At 37.9% G+C, this 22,368-nt stretch overlaps 1 protein-coding gene across 1 annotated transcript in view; it reads left to right on the plus strand.

Moving 5' to 3' along the window:
- LOC124709029 overlaps positions 1-16,567 on the plus strand; it is a 737,074-nt gene extending 720,507 nt beyond the window's left edge. The window contains exon 15 of the mRNA XM_047240678.1: positions 14,522-16,567. The gene's annotated coding sequence lies outside the window, so the exon portion shown is untranslated. The remainder of the gene's footprint in view (positions 1-14,521) is intronic.
- The last annotated feature ends 5,801 nt before the right edge of the window (positions 16,568-22,368 follow it).

Below are 22,368 nucleotides of genomic sequence, written 5' to 3' on the forward strand. Positions count from 1 at the left end.
TCACTTTTAGGCCTCTAGCACTAAGAGATATTATAACAGCCCGTACTTCACAGTCGGCAGGACTCACGATTATCGGAGGCATCTTAAACACTCAGTACACAATGTAAGCAAGGAAGAATCAGACTGTAATGGCGTCAGTGCGTAGATTAAGGTAAAGGCTTTCATCTAAAAATAAAATTATTGAGATATCCTAGCACGTCTTTTTTTTTAATTTCAAAAGAGTACTTACTTAAAAAACATGCCTCATAGAAGCTCAGGACTGTAGTTCTCAACTAGCTGAAAAGCAGACTCTCCAACAGATGAATGACTGACATTAATGGTATCTGCTGTCCTTACTACACAGAAGATTGCAAATACACTACCGGCCATTAAAATTGCTACACCAAGAAGAAATGCAGATGATAAACGGGTATTCATTGGACAAATATATTATATTAGAACTGACATGTGATTACATTTTCACGCAATTTGGGTGCATAGATCCTGAGAAATCAGTACCCAGAACAACCACTTCTGGCCGTAATAATGGCCTTGATAAGCCTGGGCATTGAGTCAAACACAGCTTGGATGGTGTGTACAGGTACAGCTTCCCATGCGGCTTCAACACGATACCACAGTTCATCAAGAGTAGTGACTGGTGTATTGTGACGAGCCAGTTGCTCGGCCACCATTGACCAGACATTTTCAATTGGTGAGAGATGGAGAATGTGCTGGCCAGGGCAACTGTCAAACATTCTCTGTATCCACAAAGGCCCGTACAGGACCTGCAACTTGCGGTCGTGCAATATCCTGCTGAAATGTAGGGTTTCACAGGGATCAAATGAAGGGTAGAGCCATGGGTCGTAACATATCTGAAATGTAACGTCTACTGTTCAAAGCGCCATCAATGTGAACAAGAGGCAACCGAGACATGTAACCAATGGCACCCCATACCATCACACCGGGTGATACGCCAGTATGGCGATGATGAATACACACTTCCAATGTGCATTCACCGCGATGTCGCCAAACATGGATGCAACCATCATGATGCTGTAAACAGAACCTGGATTCATTCCAGAAAAATGATGTTTTGCCATTCGTGCACCCAGGTTCGTCATACACCATCGCAGGCACACCTGTCTGTGATGCAGCGTCAAGGGTAACCGCAGCCATGGTCTCCGAGCTGATAGTCCGTGCTGCTCCAAACGTCATCCATCTGTTCATGCAGATGGTTGTTGTCTTGCAAACGTCCTCATCTCTTGACTCAGGGATTGAGACGTGGCTGCACGATCCATTACAGCCATGCAGATAAGATGCCTGTCATCTTGACTGCTAGTGATATGAGGCCATTGAGATCCAGCACCGTGTTCCATATTACCCTCCTGAACCCACTGATTCCATATTCTGCTAACAGTCATTGGACCTCGACCAGTGCAAGCAGCAATGTAGCGATACGATAAACCACAATAGCGATAGGCTACAACCTGACCTTTATCAAAGTCGGAAATGTGATGGTACGCATTTCTCCTCCTTACACAAGGCATCACAACAATGTTTCACTAGGCAACACCGGTCAAATGCTGTTTGTGTATGAGAAATTGGTTGGAAATTTTCCTCATGTCAGCATGTTGTAGGTGTCACCACCGGCAGCAACCTTGTGTGAATGCTCTGAAAAGCTAATCATTTGCATATCACAGCATCTTCTTCCTGTTCATTAAATTTCACGTCTGTAGCATGTCATCTTCATGGTGTAGCAATTTTAATGGCCAGTAGTGTAAGTATAGATTTGAAATAGAATAATAGTGCACAGTAGGCCTATTGAGAGTTAATTGTCCCCATATTTGCTACCTGCATAAATGGGTATCAATTTACTGTTGGATTTAAAACAGCTAAAATGAAAGTAAGGACAACTAGGTCAATGCACTTTAATGAGCTCATTTATGAAGTTGTACTGCACTGGACTTAATTTAATTAAATCTCTGTCTAGTACTAAATCCTATTGGAGCACATATTCTCACATAAAATTATTGCTGATGATTTACTTCAGTTTCTCAAGTTGCTTCAGCATAAATAATAAACCAATGTTGTAAGTAAATGTGTAGAAAATCTCTACATACACATTTTGATAAAGACCAGAAAGTGATCACATTGCTGTGGTTAGTAAAATGGTCCATTTTCAGTATTTTGGATTCAGAATTATCTTCCTTTATGTTAATGTGCAGATAAAATTGTAGTTTATTCTGCACACTCATTGTTGTCATGTGGAGTGGTGGAGAAAAAGTAGTGAAGTATTATGTCTACAGAAGCAAGTAACAAGAATGTTGTAAAAAACTGATATTTGAAAGTAACCTCTCCAAATTATTGGAATTCTTACGCTGTCTTCAGTACACTTCTTCTTATAGAATTTGTCTCTATTGATAAAAGCCAGTTTCATATAATTACCATTCACGCAAATACAAGGTACGGAAATGGTTTCCATGTAGCTTTTGTCTCCATCTCTAGGGTGCCAAGGTCTCTTACAAATGCAAGGCATGAAATTGGGAACAAACAAAAATCCAATGGAAAAAAAAACATACACTCCTGGAAATTGAAATAAGAACACCGTGAATTCATTGTCCCAGGAAGGGGAAACTTTATTGACACATTCCTGGGGTCAGATACATCACATGATCACACTGGCAGAACCACAGGCACATAGACACAGGCAACAGAGCATGCACAATGTCGGCACTAGTACAGTGTATATCCACCTTTCGCAGCAATGCAGGCTGCTATTCTCCCATGGAGACGATCGTAGAGATGCTGGATGTAGTCCTGTGGAACGGCTTGCCATGCCATTTCCACCTGGCACCTCAGTTGGACCAGCGTTCGTGCTGGACGTGCAGACCGCGTGAGATGACGCTTCATCCAGTCCCAAACATGCTCAATGGGGGACAGATCCGGAGATCTTGCTGGCCAGGGTAGTTGACTTACACCTTCTAGAGCACGTTGGGTGGCACGGGATACATGCGGACGTGCATTGACCTGTTGGAACAGCAAGTTCCCTTGCCGGTCTAGGAATGGTAGAACGATGGGTTTGATGATGGTTTGGATGTACCGTGCACTACTCAGTGTCCCCTCGACGATCACCAGTGGTGTACGGCCAGTGTAGGAGATCGCTCCCCACACCATGATGCCGGGTGTTGGCCCTGTGTGCCTCGGTCGTATGCAGTCCTGATTGTGGCGCTCACCTGCACGGCGCCAAACACGCATACGACCATCATTGGCACCAAGGCAGAAGCGACTCTCATCGCTGAAGATGACACGTCTCCATTCGTCCCTCCATTCACGCCTGTCGCGACACCACTGGAGGCGGGCTGCACGATGTTGGGGTGTGAGCGGAAGATGGCCTAACGGTGTGCGGGACCGTAGCCCAGCTTCATGGAGATGGTTGCGAATGGTCCTCGCCGATACCCCAGGAGCAACAGTGTCCCTAATTTGCTGGGAAGTGGCGGTGCGGTCCCCTACGGCACTGCGTAGGATCCTACGGTCTTGGCGTGCATCCGTGTGACGCTGCGGTCTGGTCCCAGGTCGACGGGCATGTGCACCTTCCGCCGACCACTGGCGACAACATCGATGTACTGTGGAGACCTCACGCCCCACGTGTTGAGCAATTCGGCGGTACGTCCACCCGGCCTCCCGCATGCCCACTATACGCCCTCGCTCAAAGTCCGTCAACTGCACATATGGTTCACGTCCATGCTGTCGCGGCATGCTACCAGTGTTAAAGACTGCGATGGAGCTCCGTATGCCACGGCAAACTGGCTGACACTGACGGCGGCGGTGCACAAATGCTGCGCAGCTAGCGCCATTCGACGGCCAACGCCGCGATTCTTGGTGTGTCCACTGTGCCGTGCATGTGATCATTGCTTGTACAGCCCTCTCGCAGAGTCCGGAGCAAGTATGGTGGGTCTGACACACCGGTGTCAATGTGTTCTTTCTTCCATTTCCAGGAGTGTATATTAGCCATTATTCTACAAATTGTCAGTTTATTTGTATATAGAGACTGGAAATCCCTATAGTAGCATAGTATTCACTTTAAATAAAACCTCTGTTCTAATGACAACAGTGGATATTCCTGGATAGAGCAATATGTGAAATAAGGGATAGGTAACCACTCACCTGAAGTAGATCAATATGTAGAGCACAGTAATACATGAAAAAAAAACAGCATTCACACTAGTTTTTGAGACTAGCTCTTTTTCCAACAATAGTGCACTCTGTTCCACACACAACCACACAGACACTCAACAGACATTCCTATAATCATGGCAAGTCTTGCTGTGACCACAGGAATGTGTATTTGGTTTTCTGTGTTGTTGCGTGTGTGAATGTTTTCTGTTACTGAAAAAAAGCAAGTGACCGAAAGCTGGGGTGAAAGCTGTTTTCTGTTATGGGTTACTGTGCTCTATTGTAATAGCATATAGATGACTGTTATCTTTTTACACTTGCTAATAAATTTCAATACATACTAAGCAAAAGGAAATAGATAAATGGCAGCTATGTTGTATAACATCAGTTTTGAAAACAGCAGCATTTCTGTGAATTCTATAAGAAGCTTCTTTATGAACTTTTTAAATGACTGCCTACACAAGTAGTTTTTCACAGCTAGTTTTGTCTTTTATGTATAATATGACTCAGTGTAAATCCATAAAGGTTTCGCTTAGTGTGACATCCAGAGAACGCAATTAACGAAATCAAGAGTACACGCTAGTGTACTTTTCCTGCAACATATGGAAAGAAGAGATTATATATAGACACATGCATAACAATTCTGTATTCTAGCTGTAATTCGTTTTTTTTTTTTTCTTTTTAATTGCAGAAGTAAGAATGTTACAGAATTTTTCTCTTTAATACATTTCTTTCCCTGTAATGAAAATAATACTTTAGTCATAATTTGTAGTAGATTTTATAATGTATTAGGATATAGTATATATGCCATGTTAAACATATACTTTTAGATTTGTAAACAAATGTTTAAGTTTCTGGGGACAGGGTAAGATGAAAAGGTTACAATTTCTTTCATATTTTACATTTCCAGTAAGTACAGATATTCTCTTCCCTATCATTTAAATAGAATGGACAAAGAACATTCCCAAACTGTAATAGTACTTTTGTTTATGAAGTCTTACAAGAAATTCTGTAATGTTTTGATTTAAGTATTTCTTTTATTCATTAACTGAAATCCTTATCTTATTAATCTAGAAATTGAAAGAGACATTGATGTCACCACTGGTTTCTGCACCACCACCACTACATACAGAAATGCATGTATGTTTGTTCTCCTCCCAGGCCAAGTGCTCTATGTACTATTGATAAAAACGTAATATAAACTGTAACACACCATAAACATATATCTTCACTCCAATAGTCTGCATTTTCAATTTCCATTATAACAAAAAACAACAGTGATAACACAATAGACCCAATGCGAATTCCAGGTGGTAGGTTGCAGAGATGAAACTCATTAGTATTTTTCTACTTACAATGTGTTTTCTTTTAAGACTATTACTTTGAATCTGCTATACTTACGATGATATTTACTTATATTTTTATTTGAGATAGTCCTTGAATTGTAATTCGGGAGAATGTTTAAGATATCTTGTGATGGAATGGTTATTTTAGTTTCATTTTTTGATTCTATTGGAATTTACTGAACTATTGATGCAGGCAGAAATTTATCAACTTACTATCTACAGCAACAACTACGTATTTTAGGGGGTCAGGGTACGTGTGTGGAGGGGGGGGGGGGGGGGGCGAGGAGTGAGTGTAAGGTTTTACAGACATGTTATAATAGGTAACAGATAATAGTAACTGGTAACAGATCATTATTGAGGGAAGAAATGGTAAAGAATGGTACAGCTCTTAATTTCCAGAATGAATTATCACTCTACAGTGGAATGTGCACTCTTATGAAACTTCTTGGCAGATTAAAGCTGCATGCCAGACCAGGAACCTACCTTTCACGTCTTGGTTGGAGCCCCAGTTTGGAAATAGTTTCAAACTGCAAGGAAGTTTCAACTATTAATTTGTTTGAAAGTGATACTGTGAGATAATCTCATGATTATGCTGTGGCTTCCACAAGGTAAATATTACACAATGCATGAATATAATGTTACAGCCTGACCATCAATAGCATAGTACATAAGCTCTCCATTAGAATACACTCAGTTATATGTGAAGGTCAGAATTTCTTAGTTCCCATTAATTTTGTAAGATGGTATATTTTCTGATTTGAATATAATGACAATGATAGCAGAAAACAATTTTTTCATCTCATTTAGTACCTTGCACAAAGTAACTTGCTGATTGCAGTACCAATCACATGAAAAGACATACAGTAAATGGTTCTCAGGACATTTTCTTGCCACATAGCAGAATCAATTTAATAGCTTGCTTTTTAATTGAACAGAGGAATAATTTTCCCAAAGACGCTCCTGAAGATCTACATCTACATCTACATCTACATTGATACTCCGCAAGCCACCCAACGGTGTGTGGCGGAGGGCACTTTACGTGCCACTGTCATTACCTCCCTTTCCTGTTCCAGTCGCGTATGGTTCGCGGGAAGAACGACTGTCTGAAAGCCTCCGTGCGCGCTCTAATCTCTCTAATTTTACATTCGTGATCTCCTCGGGAAGTATAAGTAGGGCGAAGCAATATATTCGATACCTCATCCAGAAACGCACCCTCTCGAAACCTGGCGAGCAGGCTACACCGCGATGCAGAGCGCCTCTCTTGCAGAGTCTGCCACTTGAGTTTATTAAACATCTCCGTAACGCTATCACGGTTACCAAATAACCCAGTGACGAAACGCGCCGCTCTTCTTTGGATCTTCTCTATCTCCTCCGTCAACCCGACCTGGTACGGATCCCACACTGATGAGCAATACTCAAGTATAGGTCGAACGAGTGTTTTGTAAGCCACCTCCTTTGTTGATGGACTACATTTTCTAAGCACTCTCCCAATGAATCTCAACCTGGTACTCGCCTTACCAACAATTAGTTTTATATGATCATTCCACTTCAAATCGTTCCGTACGCATACTCCCAGATATTTTACAGAAGTAACTGCTACCAGTGTTTGTTCCGCTATCATATAATCATACAATAAAGGATCCTTCTTTCTATGTATTCGCAATACATTACATTTGTCTATGTTAAGGGTCAGTTGCCACTCCCTGCACCAAGTGCCTATCCGCTGCAGATCTTCCTGTATTTCGCTACAATTTTCTAATGCAGCAACTTCTCTGTATACTACAGCATCATCCGCGAAAAGCCGCATGGAACTTCCGACACTATCTACTAGGTCATTTATATATATTGTGAAAAGCAATGGTCCCATAACACTCCCCTGTGGCACGCCAGAGGTTACTTTAACGTCTGTAGACGTCTCTCCATTGATAACAACATGCTGTGTTCTGTTTGCTAAAAACTCTTCAATCCAGCCACACAGCTGGTCTGATATTCCGTAGGCTCTTACTTTGTTTATCAGGCGACAGTGCGGAACTGTATCGAACGCCTTCCGGAAGTCAAGAAAAATAGCATCTACCTGGGAGCCTGTATCTAATATTTTCTGGGTCTCATGAACAAATAAGGCGAGTTGGGTCTCACACGATCGCTGTTTCCGGAATCCATGTTGATTCCTACATAGTAGATTCTGGGTTTCCAGAAATGACATGATACGCGAGCAAAAAACATGTTCTAAAATTCTACAAGAGATCGACGTAAGAGATATAGGTCTATAGTTTTGCGCATCTGCTCGACGACCCTTCTTGAAGACTGGGACTATCTGTGCTCTTTTCCAATCATTTGGAACCCTCCGTTCCTCTAGAGACTTGCGGTACACGGCTGTTAGAAGGGGGGCAAGTTCTTTCGCGTACTCTGTGTAGAATCGAATTGGTATCCCGTCAGGTCCAGTGGACTTTCCTCTATTGAGTGATTCCAGTTGCTTTTCTATTCCTTGGACACTTATTTCGATGTCAGCCATTTTTCGTTTGTGCGAGGATTTAGAGAAGGAACTGCAGTGCGGTCTTCCTCTGTGAAACAGCTTTGGAAAAAGGTGTTTAGTATTTCAGCTTTAAGCGTGTCATCCTCTGTTTCAATGCCATCATCATCCCGTAGTGTCTGGATATGCTGTTTCGAGCCACTTACTGATTTAACGTAAGACCAGAACTTCCTAGGATTTTCTGTCAAGTCGGTACATAGAATTTTACTTTCGAATTCAATGAACGCTTCACGCATAGCCCTCCTTACGCTAACTTTGACATCGTTTAGCTTCTGTTTGTCTGAGAGGTTTTGGCTGCGTTTAAACTTGGAGTGGAGCTCCCTTTGCTTTCGCAGTAGTTTCCTAACTTTGTTGTTGTACCACGGTGGGTTTTTCCCGTCCCTCACAGTTTTACTCGGCACGTACCTGTCTAAAACGCATTTTACGATTGCCTTGAACTTTTTCCATAAACACTCAACATTGTCAGTGTCGGAACAGAAATTTTCGTTTTGATCTGTTAGGTAGTCTGAAATCTGCCTTCTATTACTCTTGCTAAACAGATAAACCTTCCTCCCTTTTTTTATATTCCTATTAACTTCCATATTCAGGGATGCTGCAACGGCCTTATGATCACTGATTCCCTGTTCTGTACATACAGATTCGAAAAGTTCGGGTCTGTTTGTTATCAGTAGGTCCAATATGTTATCTCCACGAGTCGGTTCTCTGTTTAATTGCTCAAGGTAATTTTCGGATAGTGCACTCAGTATAATGTCACTCGATGCTCTGTCCCTACCACCCGTCCTAAACATCTGAGTGTCCCAGTCTATGATGATTTATAGGAAGCATCTGGCTCCAGAGTCTGGATCCTCTGCGACATACTGTATATTTATCCATCAGTAAATGGTATCAGTTACCAAGAGGCATTTTTGTTGTTCCCAAAAGCAGAATGTTGGTCAGTGTTGAAGGCACCATTTGGATGCAGATTCTAAAATGAGACTTTTATATTTGTGTAATATGGATAGTCCTAAGTAGATCCCACTGTGATAAGAGATAGACTATAATCTGACTGAGGTTGCACCAGCAATTGATACACGATGGGCATTTTGGCAAGATGAGTTTCCTGCCAAATATGCCCAACACACAGAGCATATCTATTCACTCTTACCTATATCATTATGATTACTCTCCAGTTCACACTTGAGAGTTTGGCAGAGGGTTCATAGAACCTCTTTCAGACTATTTCTCGACCATTTCACTCATGAATTGCATGTGGAAAAATTGAACAGTTAAATCTCTCTGTGGGAGCTCTGATGTCTCTTGTTTTATTTTATGTATGTATGTGAGAGCCAACAAAATATTTTGACATTTTGGATTGTTTGTTTGACCCTCAGAAGATGATGTCTGATATGGGTATAGCATGACACAACTTAGTTTCAAAAATTGTGCAATCAACTTTCCTGACTTCACTCACAGAGCAACCTACTGTTTATGAATAACTACTTAGAAATGAAGTGATATAATGAGCCCATTTTTACAAATCAGTCCTCAAATATTAGAACAGCATAATAGCAATTTTATTTGACATCCTTTGCTTATCAAATAAGGCACTGAAATTCATTGTTGGACCATGAATTTATTTGGACTCAATTTCAAGCAGTACATTTTTCAGCTTCACATAGCAGATCAAATGGCTAAACTGAAGTGGGAATATTGGAACCATAAAGTTCTCTTGTAATAAATCACAGAACATTGGAAGTAGTATTTTTTCTCCAAAGCCTTGAAATCAAATGTTGAACTGCTGTTGATCACATACATACAGTGATTTACTGTAAAGTGTTCAAGTCTTTTTCTGTTTTAAATACCAAATAATATTGCTTTCTTGTACTTGCTGAGATTCATTCATTATTGTTTCACTTGTTTTGAGACTAATGGCCCTCTTAATATAGTGTTTGACATTGATATATAAACATTATTTATAACTGAATATTAATCAAAAGGCTACTGTTAACTGTTGGATATTCATTCACAAATGACATAATATGCTTGATATCTGTCTTAACTTGGGCTAAATTCCAATGTAATTGACAAAAATATTGTAACTTACACTAAGTTTTAAAATTAATGCCCATTTCACTATAAACCACTTGAACACAGTGCGTATGATGTGATTTACCACTCACACACAATATGTACAAATAATTTACATTAAGTGGATTGTGCAGGCATACATTGTACACCAGGCACTAATACAAGAGGTGGACAAAAATATGCAAACACCAGGAGAAATACATATTTGAACATTACTGCAGATGGTAGCCAAGCCTGCAGGTTGCAGTGCTGAATTTGAGGACAAATGGCACCTGTGCAATGTTCTCAATATGTTGCAAGTGCCGTTGTGGTCAGCACAATGTTCTGTGTAGTTGTGAGTGCATTCGAACATACACAAATTGATGGTGCTTGTATGGCGAGTGCTTCCATAACCAAGGTAACCAAAATGTTAGGTGTTTTGACAGTCACTGTATTGAAGAGTTATACTGCCTACACCAAAACTGAAAAAAAATCATCTCCTAAGTTATGGTGTGGATGAAAGAGCTTGTTGAGTGAACATGATGGACAGTCATTGAAGAGGATTTGTGATGAAAAATGAGTATGATAGCTGCAAAGTCACTGCAGAACCAAATGCTACACTTAACAAATCCAATGAGGACCAGAACAACACAAATGGAGATCTGTAAGCAGGGAATTGCAGGGCAAGCAGGAATTGCAAAACTGCTCATCAGTGATGCAAATGTCCGTAACAGGAAAACATGGTGCTGAAGCTATAATATCTGGACTATGGAGCATTGGAAGAAAGTCGTTTGGTTGGATGAGGCTTATTTCATAACTGTTTCAAACTGAAGTTATGTCCCAAGAGTGAAGTACACTGGGGGCTTACCAATGATTGTGGCAGTTATATCATGGTATTCCATGGGTTCCATGGTTACTCTGCAAAGTCGCATTACTGCCAAGTATTATGTGACCATTTTGGTTGACCAGGTCCATCGCATGGTACAATGTTTGTCCCCAGTGGTGGTGCTGTATTCCAAGATGACAGAGCCCCTGTTCACACAACTTGTATTGTCCAAGACTGGTTTTGTGAGCATGAGGATGAATTGTTGCCTCTCCCCTGGCCAGCACAGCCACCAGATCTCAATAATATTGAGCCTTTGTGGTCTACTTTAGAGAGAAGGAAATCTGATTGCTATCCACCTCTCTCATCATTACCTGAACTTGACACTATTTTGCAGGAAGAATGATGCAAGATTCCATTGAAAACTATACAGGATCTGTATTTATTTATTCTGAGATGAGTGGAAGCTGTTGTGAATGTCAATAGGTTTCCTACACTGTATTAAGTATGGTGATGTGTTTTTGGTGTTTCCATATTTCTGCCCACCCCATGCACATTAATACTGCTTTCTTTCAGTCAAAATGTGGCAGGCGTGCTAAGAGAATGTAATGTGATTTTATGTAACATGTGTTCTTGTAGTAAAGGAAACCAAGAAGATGTTTAGGAACGATATTAAAATTAAGTGAGAAGTGCTCATGGAAGGTGCATATTCAGGTCAAAAGATTTCACAACTAATGGCCAGCTAATTGGCATGGCCCTTCTTTCTAACCTTTCACATCCTAACCCTCTTTCGCCCTTGAGTGAGGAAGGAACTAACAGTTCTGAAACTTAGAATGATTATTTCATCTTTTTCTGTTTCTAATGGCAATAATTAGAAGTATTTTATCCATGAAAGTAAGTTAAGACTGTTAATTTGTGATAAAGTAATTTATTCATTCATCGAAATTCTACTTCATTATTGTATATCCTGGAACACTTACTAAGATAAATATCAATTTGCCTTAATGATTTCTAATGATCTAAATCTATCAAACTGGTTTACGTTTTTGATGTAATAAGTAATTTGTTCAAGCATTACTTCTTCAAAAAAGTAAAATGAATAATAATTAATTTTACTTGCAGTAGAATTTAGCCTTTACCCAGTATCCTGATCTACATGAAATATTTTGTTATACTGAGACAGATTTGAAAGTTAGACACTATCCTTTGGCATCCATATTCGACCACAAAAAATTGAGAGGAACAGTAATACCCGTCTTAAGACATTAGACTGCAGTCTCAATATACTTTGTGAAACAACAACTAGAAATATAAGTACCCTGTGGGTTTATATAAACACCATAAATATACATGCATGAACCATAAGGGATATTATCTCTAGAAGTATTACCAAAATACTCCACAATCTTTCCACTTAATCAATGATTTAATTAATGATTTAAGCATTACACATCTTCATTAAAATTCCTGAGGCCATGCTGGCTTTTCTTACTGAGTTGATATTTTTCTAAATTAATGGGAAATAATTTAATTTGTTAACACATACAATTTTGTTTGAACCAAGAAGAAATCTTCTATTTTGTGAGAATTTGTTATGTTGTATATAGTGAATCTTTCACTTTCTTAAAATAGGGGATGAACTAGTTAATGGAAGACAATTGATGTACCAAGTAATTGTGAACACATCTCTAAATACAATATTAGCTAGTTTGAGAATATCCTTAAATTGTAAGCTGTAATATTCCTTTGGTTTTTAATGTGGAAGAAACAGGTAAAAAGATCTCTGAACAGCAGGCATAGATATTCACATATTTTGATGTTCTTCATCTTGCATTGTGAAAATGAGGTCACATTAATTGCCGTACATTGCGTAAAATTATTCAGGCTCAATAGTTTTAAGGATTGCCATTTTAGTGACTGGCTCAGTTGCATGTAAATTGTGAGACAACCTATTTCAGTGTACACAACCATTTTCAGGTCAATTTTCACTACAAGGTGATACAGTAGAATTAAGACTGTAACAGATGAGGTTGTCAAGACAACAGATTTAGAAGATGATTGAGTAACTGGAAACACTTTGTCTTAGAGATAACATGCAACTATGATGGGAGATAAACTGTCATTAAAAAACAGAGGTTGCTGATTTGTCTGGCCAATATGTGTCCACTACTTAGAATGGTATTTCTAGATCATCTGATTCAAAGACTTATGTTTAATATGTCATTACACTGCTTTGCTGATTGGTCCTCCAGTAATTTTAATTTTCTGATTTTATAAATGGTCACACACTGTTCCACTAGAATGTGGTATTCATGAATTTCTAATTTCTTGGTGAAATGGTACAAAATTTCACAGAATGTAGTTTCAAATAATACTTATAAGTTATCTGTGCTTTTCTGGAGTAAATTCATGGATTATTTACTTTGAGCTGTTCTTATAAATAAGATAATAGCATAATTAGTAAACATGTTTAATTAATAAAGAGAGAGAGTCCAAAGAAATTTCAATGATGTTTAATAAAATATTAACCATGCAGCCATGAAGTACATAATGTTCAATCTTGATGAGAAAACAGTCCCTGAATATGTAAATCCTACCTATTCTGTTTGTCACTGAATATATATAGATCCTACATATTATGTTCACTTAAGAATTATAAAAGAACAAAACATAACAGATCTAAAGTAGTATTTTCAAGCCAGAGATACTTACAGAGAAAAATGTCATGTGCAAAACTTTTGTAAGGCAGTTAATTATTAGGTTCAAAAGAACTATAACTTAAGTTTTCTCAAAAATGTCATCTACGCAGACCACTGGAGTTTCTGTTCTGTCGATTATACTACGATCGTGGTTCAGTAAAAGCAGTGAATGATAATTCCCTGCACCATCGTAGTTAACCCTCAAGACAGTTGCTGTTTTTCTGAGACCTAACTTTGTTTAAATCATGGTATTGCATCCATCCTTTTCCTTCCTTTAGATCCATTGCCGTTGACATCCCTCCCTCCTACACATCCAAAACTTCTTTCCGTAATATTAGTAAGGCAGGAAATCCATTATGCACAAATTGTGGTGATACAGTTGTTATGTATATAAGACACACGACAATTCCTTAATGCAGCCCTATTATGTAGGGCAACTGTTAACTGCTTTTGGCAGTTCAAAGTTGCTCTTTGGATGTGATATATTCTTAGCTTTTTGTAACAAGTGACACTAGCTAGATACTTTTAATGTTACATTAGAAGAGGTATAGGCTACTAGGATTTTACTGTCAATATCTAGCATGTATTTGTGGTCTGATATGTGTAGTGATTTGGATGCATGCTCTGATTTCAGTAGCTACCGTCTAAAGTTAATCATCGAACTAACTGAAACATTCTTTGAGTTTTGTTTTTTTGCTAGTTCTTGTGGGTGAATTTCAAGTTTTCTTGCTGCATATTTTTTTAACAGTCAAACATATGTTATTAAAATAATTTGAAGTCATTTACACAGGTTTATCACTCAGTGTTTCCCAAAAACAAATTTTATTTCAGAAAAAATTTGATTTTAATTTATAGTTATCTCTTTCTTTAGTTTTCTATAATCTAAAGAATTGTATAAACTAATTCTGCAATCTGAATGTTGCAGGTCCCGGGCAATCTGATATGTAAGACAGGAATGACATTGGAACCGTGTCTGAAGTGAAACATGGTAGTTCTCAACATCCACTGGAACAAATTGTTGCTTATTAGCATATTTTAAGTTATCTAAGGATGTTGTACTGAAGTGTACTTACCACAATAATGCTTTTCACTTGTTTGACTTTTTATTATTTCTTGTACCATAATGCTTGAATAAGGATGTTGTTTAAACTTTACATATGTAAAGCTTCTTGTCTGAGCATCGTTCAGGGGTTTATAACTCATGAGTTATGTGTGAAGCACTTGCTATAATCTGTGCACTCAATGAAGGAAAATTTTCTGTGTAAATACTTTACAGTTTACCAACTATGAGGACAGCCAAACACAGTCATTATAAACATAATTGTCAGAACAAGGACATCATTCTGACTGCTGTGGATAGTTACATGATGAAATAACATAAAACGAAATTCTATGAGAAATCACTTATAGAGTGTATTATATTTAATATACTATCCATAAGAAATAAACAAATGCTACATAAAGTTTCAGATAAATTTATAAGATAACTCAATAAAGACTTTGAATTTTGCTTTGATCTGCAGATTGCAGGGAACAGCGTGTTAGACAGTTTGAACTTGTATAAAAGGCAGATCAGTGCACGAAAAAAATTTTGACATTTACTGTCACCTCAAATTTATGATACTCATGTAAAAGGAGTGGAAGGAAAAACTGTGATTGCTATTAGTGATAAACATAACACTATCATTTTGTTATTTCTCCTGTAGTAAAATGCTTTGTAATGTAGTCCAGAGTGTGTGTATAGCCATAATATAAGAAGAATTCAGTTCCTTACTAACAAAAATGTTGCAAAGAAAGAAAGAGATTGCTCAGAACATTGAAAACTTTTAGAGCTATTTCCTTTCTTTTTCTTAAAAAAAGTGTAACAAATGTTCAACTCTGCTAAGAAATTGTAAATTTGGATCAGTCCATGATATAATACATCTCTGACACTGAGCTGCAGTGAGCCACAGTGTGAGAAGAAAAACCTATCCCTCAATTTGGTTTTACATTATATACATGTATATACGTTTGTGTAAAATTTTTATTTGCTATCTTTTTAGTTTCAGAATGATACATAATATTTATGTCACAACATGTTCTTAGATAAAAATGCAGAAAATGCAGTTTTATCTATTTTTACTTAGATGAAAGTCTTCCTAACATCACATATTTGTAAGGGATGATATCCTCAGATACTGGTCCCTCTGATGCTTCAAAACTTGTGAGGCTCATATGAGGACATTAAGGAGCTCAGACACTTGTAGTGGCATGTCATAAGATGTTGTACAACAGAAATTTAGTAATATACCTCTGTAAATTCTGCAATAATATAGTATCATAGTCCAGTCTCCCATAAAACATTAGGTTTTTAGAAAACTGTGTTTTCTCTTTAATTTTTGCTCTACTCCCAATGCTAAGTTATTCATTATACTTATCCACAGTGATATTTTTCCATGAAAATATTATTTTTCAAGTAAATTTAGCAACATTTAGTTTTATTCAGGCTGAAAGATATAGACATATCAGAGAAGGCTGTGACTGAATGCAATTTAGTTATCTGCAAATCTGTTTGAGAAACATGACAGGCACTATTGGTAGTATATTTTATCAGTGAGTAGTATTGCAGCATCTGCTGTAAAGTTCTGTTACATATTAAATCCAAGGAAGTAGATAGTTTTCTCCAGTTATTTCATACTGTGTAGGCAGGAGTAGATGATAAATTAATTTTCTTACTGGACTATTTTATGCCATTGAGTATTAACACAGGAACAAATTATTTGTAGGACAATATAATGACAATAAGCAGGATTACATTGTCAGAGCCTTGAGGTAGGGTTTTTGTATTATGAAAGTTGACGAAATTTGGGTAATGTTGAATATGAATTCTACACACATGAAACTGTGCTTCTTTTATTGTTAAAGAACAAAACATTGCTCTGTATAATGTGGATTTTAAGTCACAATAAAACTTTTGTTTTTATTTTAGTAATTAATGTGTGTTTTCCTTCTTTCAAAAAAACATTTTTCAGAAGTAATTCAAAGACAATATTTCACCTCAGACATTATTACAATTATATAACATCATCTATAACTTCCAAAAGGAATGAATGTATCAAAACTTAAAAACACTCATTATCAAGCTTTTAACATGTATTCATTTCAAAATTCTACATCGTATAGCACCCATAATGCATATTAGAGACATTTGTGTCCTCACAAGCAATTCATTGCAAACTAACAATCTGCATTTGTTGACACATCAATGTACAAACTTTATTACTTTTATGATACATCTTCAAATAAAACAAATTCTGATTTTTCTTATGCAAATATTATCTTCTGCAGCAATTGGTGTTTGCTTATAAGAAAAAAATCTTTTATTTTAATAGCTTGAAATTGTCATAGTCTTTAGTTGCTATGTTCACATGGTTTATCCAGAAGAATTCATCACCATCAGCAACTAGACTTCCACTCATTAGTCATCAGCCATATATGACATCTGTTCAAAAAATCTGGAACTTAAACCACAAAATTTTTCTATGCTCACCTTTTGCTTATTGTGCATGGTCTCCTTTGAAATACTCTCCTCTGTAACTGATGCACTGCTCCCTATGCTGTTTCCACTTCTGGAAGCAGTTTTGGTATGCCCCTTGCTGTACCACGCAAAGCGCCATCTGCGAATTTTCTTTTATCTTGTCTGTCATTGCAAATCTTCATCCTTTAATGGGGGTTTTCAACTTTGGAAGTAAAGAAAGGTCTGCAGGCACCAGGTCTGGAGAGTACAGAGGTTGAAGCAGCACAGTGATTTTTCTCATTGTGTAATAGTCACACAACAATAGAGATGAATGTGTAGATGCATTATCATGGTGCAATAGCCATGAATTGTCTTGCCACATTTTAGGCCATTGCCTTCTCACGTATTCTCACACGTGTCACAACACATCCCAATAATACCATCAGTTAACAGTTTGTCCCTGTGGCATGAATTCATGATGATCATGATGAACTAATTGTTCAAAGTCAAAGAAAAGTATCAGCATGGCTTTGATATTTGACCTGAGCTGACGAGTTTTCTTTAGTCTTGGAGTACCTTTCCCAACCCATTGTGAAGACTGAACCTTGGTCTCAGCATCGTAACCATAGATCCATGTCACATCACCAGCTATAATTCTCTTAAGGGACATCTAATTTTCATTTGTGCAATTCAAAAGTTCTTCACAGACTGCAAGACGAAGATCTTTCTGGTCTTGATTCATGAGGCATGGGACAAACTTGGCAGCAACACAGTGCACTCCAAGATGCTGTGCCAGGATTTCATGACATGATCTACCTGAAATGTTACATTCATCCACAACTTCTGGGGCAGTCAACCTTCAATTGGCATGACAGTTGCATTGACATTCCAGACACGAGCATTGTCGATAGACATTGAAGACCTTCTGAACGAGGATCATCTTTAACTTCCGTCCAGCCTCCAGCCATTTATAAATGACATGAAAAATTCATAACACTGACTACAGCTTAAACACTCATTCCTGTAGGCCTTCATCATCATTAGGTGTGTCTCTGTAAAGGTTTTCTTGAGTTTCATGCAAAATTTAATACAGGTAAGTTGCTCCTCTATCTCTCCTGTCTTGAAATTTGCAAGCTGTGTGACCAATAACTAACAGATATATATCATTGAATCTTTCAGCAGTTACACATTAAACACAGGTGTGTGGAGGGATGCCAAGTGCATTTCGCTCAAACACATCATTGGCGAGAAGTTATGAATGCTCTGGAATTTTTTGAACAGACCTGGTTCATACATCTTGCTCCTGCATGTTTTTAATTTCACCTGCCAAAATTCCAATAGTTTATCACATCAGTCTTTTCTTATTTATTGGAATGCACAGTTAGTTGGGATAAATAACATAGCCCCTTACAGTACGGATATGCCTCAGTGGCAATCAGTTAGAATAATTAATGACTCCAGGACAAATGTTGTTAAAAATAGTTTACAGGAGATGGCAGGAATATAATTTATAATGAACCAAATGCTAACATAAAATTTAATTTTTTAAAATTTATTTATTCATCCTGTAAATCTCTACAAGGTATGGGATGTTATTTGCACATGAGAATGCATACTGTCACAAACACACAAATACAAGTTACGTATAACATCAACATTTATTTTAACAGCACAATAAATTGATTCTATTTGATCCTGCTTTATCATCAGTAGCCATTTTTGCACATTCTTGCTTTAAGACTGTTGTACTTAAGACGGTTTAAAAATTCTGGCACTAAAAGGAAGGAGTGATGTAATATGAACGCTCTTAGCAATGTATGAAACAGTGGAAATGAAACAATAAATTTTATTTTGCATGGCAGACTATCATACATTTTTAGTGGAGGTTTTAAGGGCTGTTGTCCTTACTGACTGGATGCGGAGCTTGTCATTTTGCCTGGTATTATGTTCATGTATATTAAAGTTTTTATCCATCCTTTTGAAATTCTTCCTCACATACAAGTTTCTAGAAAATAAAGACAGGTGAGAGGGGGGTTTGAAAACTTCTGAAAGAGGTTCCTGCAGGAGTCAGTCTGCTGCGCATGGTGCATTGCTCTTATAGTTCTTTTTTGGATCAAGAAGATGACTTAGCTAGCCGATGTGCAACCCCAGATACAATTCTGTATTGTGGAATACTGTGGAACTATTCAATGTAAGCAATTCGAACAGTGTGAAAGCTTGTTTTGTGTGCAAGTAAACGTAGGCTGTGGCATACTTTTTTTAGTGTTGTATTTGTTTTTGTTATATGTGTGTGTCATTTAAAATCATGTTGAAGCCATAAGCTGTAAATTTTGTTTCCACTGAGTGAGTAATTCCACTGGTACTACAGAGTGAGGTGGCACAGTGGTTACCATACTGGATTTGCATTCAGGAGGATGACAGTTCAATCCCGCATCCAGCCATCATGATTTAGGTTTTCCGTGATATTCCTAAGTCGCTTCAGGCAAATGCCAGGATGGTTCCTTTGAAAGGGCACGGCTGACTTCCTTCCCTAATCCGATGTGACTGATGACCTCGTTTTTGATCTCTTCCACCAAATCAACCCAATCTTCTGGTGCTTATTATCACAGAGGTGTTGCAGGCTTCCCCTTTTAAATAGAAAATAAGAATAGTTGTTTTGGATGTGTTAATTATTATTTTCTCCAACCAGTCATTTAGCTGATCTGTAACTTTATTTATGTTTTTTTTTTTTTTAAATCTATGTTAGTACTTCCCATGTATGAAGGATACTAGTGTCATATGCAAAGGTATTTATTTGCAATTCTTTGCCTAGATCAAGGTCATTTATGAATAGAAGGAAAAGGATAGGCCCAAGGATCGATCCTTGACTGACTCCACTTTTGATTATTACTGCATCTGAAAAATTTGTACTAGTGCTCCCATTTAGTTCATGTGTTGTTACTACTTTCTGTTTCCAATTTGTAGAGTATGAGGAGAACCATCTTAATGCGGTGCCTCTCATGCCATATTTTTGGAATTCTTCCAACACGATTCGGTGTCCAAGATGTCAAAACGTTTGCTTGGATCTGACAAAACCCAGCAACATTTTTTTTTTTTTTTTTTTCTATCCAGTGCTTCTAGAGCATTTCGTAAGAAATTATATATGGTAGATTTATTTTTCCAGAAACCATGCTGGGCATCAGTGAGGATTTGATTCTTATCCAGAAATTCCATTAATCTGTTATATACACTGAAACACCAAAGTTAACTGATATAGGCATGTGTATTCAAATACAGAGATATGTAAACAGGCAGAATACAGTGCTGTGGTCGGCAATGTCTATATAAGACAACAAACATCTGACACAGTTGGTAGATCAGTTACTGCCACTGCAATGGCAGGTTATCAAGATTTAAGTGAGTTTGAATGCGGTCAGTGCAGGAGATATGGGACACAGCATCTCCGAGGTGGCAATGAAGTGGGGATTTTCCCGTATGAACATTTCACAAGTGTACCATAAATATCAGGAATCGGGTAAAACATCAAGTCTCTGACATCACTGCAGCCAGAAAAAGATCCTCCAAGAACAGAACCAATGACACCTGAAGAGAATCATTCAATGTGCAGAAGTGCAACCCTTCCGCAAATTGGTGCAGATTTCAGTGCTGGAACATCAACAAGTGTCAGCGTGTGAACCGTTCAACGGAACATCATAGATATGGGCTTTCAGAGCCGAATGCCCATACATGTACCCTTGATGACTCCATGAAACAAAACTTTACGCCTTGCTTGGGCCTGTTTTAAATTGAAAGTTTCTGTTCAGCTGAGCAACAATTATTTTCCCCTAATTTCTGCAAGAAAGCTGATGTTGAAATCCCTGCAAAGGTCTACTGATTTCTTTCCTACATGTATCCTATTTATTAATGTTTCAGGATTATCGATATATGCCCAAAAGTTACCATTTTGAGAGTGACAGATATGCACAACATCTGTAATTGCACCATTGATTTCTACAACTGTTGCTTCAAAGTCACTATCTATACTGATGTACCAAAAACTGCCAATAGTTTTGAATTTCAATCAAATTTTAATTAAAACAGTTGTACCTCAATTTTTGTGATTTCTTCTACAGCAGTACATTTCCCATAATTTTCCTAAATTGCTCAGACTAATGGCGAGATGGTTCCTTTGAAAGGGCATGGCTGTCTTCCTTCCCCATGCTTCACTAATGTCTTGAGACCACTGACCTTGCTGTTTGGTCTCTTCCATCAAATAAATCCAACCCAAACACTGGTGCTTATTATTGTAGAGGTGTTTCAGGCTTCCCCTTTTAAACAGGAATTAAGAATAGTTGTTTTGGATGTGTTAATTATTAGTTTATTTTCTCCAACCAGTCATTTAGCTGATCTGTAATTTTATTTATGTTTTTTTGTAGCTATGTTAGTATTTTGCCTGTATGAAGGATGCTAGTGTCATCTGCAAAAAAGGTATTTATTTGTGATTCTATGCTTAGATCTAGGTCAATCACGACAGAAAAAAAGAATAGGCCCAAAAAACGATCCTTGAGGGACTCCACTTTTGATTATTACTGTATTTGAAAAATATGTACTAGTGTTCCCATTTAGTTCATGTGTTATTTCTATTTTCTGTTTCCAATTTGTAAAGTATGAGGAGACCCATTTTAATACGGTGCCTCTCATGGGATACTTTTGGAATTTTTCCAACAGGATTCTGTGTCCAAGTTGTCAAAGCGTTTGCTTGCATCTGAGAAAATCCAGCAACATTTTTTTTCTTTTACTATCCAGTGTTTCTAGAGCATTTCGTAAGACATAATATATATGGTAGATTTATTTTTCCAGAAACCATGGTAGGCATTGGTGAGGATTTTGTTCTTATCCACAAATTCCAGTAATCTGTTATACAACAAACATCTGACACAGTTGGTAGATCAGTTACTGCCACTGCAATGGCAGGTTATCAAGATTTAAGTGAGTCTGAATGCGGTGTTATAGTCAGTGTATGAGCTATGGGACATAGCATCTCTGAAGTGGCAATGAAGTGGGGATTTTCTCATATGACATTTTCACAAGTGTACCATAAATATCAGGAATCGGGTAAAACATCAAATCTCTGACATCGCTGCGGCCAGAGAAAGATCTTCCAAGAACAGAACCAATAATGCCTGAAGAGAATCATTCAATGTGACTGAAGTGCAACCTTCCACAAATTGCTGCAGATTTCAATGCTGGGCCATCAACAAGTGTCAGCGTGTGTACCATTCAATGGAACATCATCT

Source organism: Schistocerca piceifrons, chromosome 1, assembly GCF_021461385.2.
Source record: "Schistocerca piceifrons isolate TAMUIC-IGC-003096 chromosome 1, iqSchPice1.1, whole genome shotgun sequence".
Classification (NCBI taxonomy): Eukaryota; Metazoa; Arthropoda; class Insecta; order Orthoptera; family Acrididae; genus Schistocerca; species Schistocerca piceifrons.